The following is an 856-nucleotide window of genomic DNA, read 5'->3' on the forward strand; positions in this document are numbered from 1 at the left end:
CAGAGACCTAAGGATTCCTACCCCGCAGTGCAGAGCAGGGTCCTCAGCCCTCCCTCCACCCTATTCTGGGAACTTCCTAGAGCCAGTCACTGTGGGAAACGGACATGACCCCCAGTGCAGCCCCCAGCCTCACAGACCCTGTCCTCTTCCATGCTCTACCCCACTCGCCCCTCTGCTCCCACGTGCTGGCATCCCCACCTTGGAGCCCTGGAAGCCTCTAGGGACACAGCGGCCAATTGAATTACATTTATTGAGCACCTGTTATGTGCCTGGCACCGAGCCACGAGCAAGGGCTAAGGAGGGATATTAGACCTGATCCCTGTCCTCAAAATGTCATAGCCCAGTGCCGGGTTGGGGGGCGGGGGAGACAGACTGTAAACAGCAATGACAACACAGCGCGGGGAGGACAATCATGGGCATGGCAACAGGTAGCCCATTTTTATAGGAGAGGGAGGTGTGGAAGGGAGATACTTGAGCTGCTTTCTAGATATTTTTGTTGTGGAAGATTGAAAACGTACAAACATAGAACAGCATCCTAAACCCTGTGTCCTCAGCACCAGGTGCAACAAAGACCACCTCGTGGTCGCCTTGATGAGACTCTACTCCCACTCCACTCCACCCACTGTTATGCCCAGGGCACCAAATCCAAGCCAGACCAGCGGGGAAGCTGTGGCGTCCACTGGGGACACTGGTCCCTGTGTGACTTGTCACTCTTTATGGAACTAAGAGTCTCTCGAGGCGAGGCACGTCCTCGGCAGAGCCCAGGAAGCGCCGAGCAGGCCCTTTGAGAGCTGGGAGCGAGGCACACAGTGAGGAGGCCCCGCCAAGGCCCTTGAGCGCGGGACCCGAGCGCACC

Source organism: Myotis brandtii, unplaced genomic scaffold (genome assembly GCF_000412655.1).
Source record: "Myotis brandtii unplaced genomic scaffold, ASM41265v1 scaffold29, whole genome shotgun sequence".
NCBI classification, from domain to species: Eukaryota; Metazoa; Chordata; class Mammalia; order Chiroptera; family Vespertilionidae; genus Myotis; species Myotis brandtii.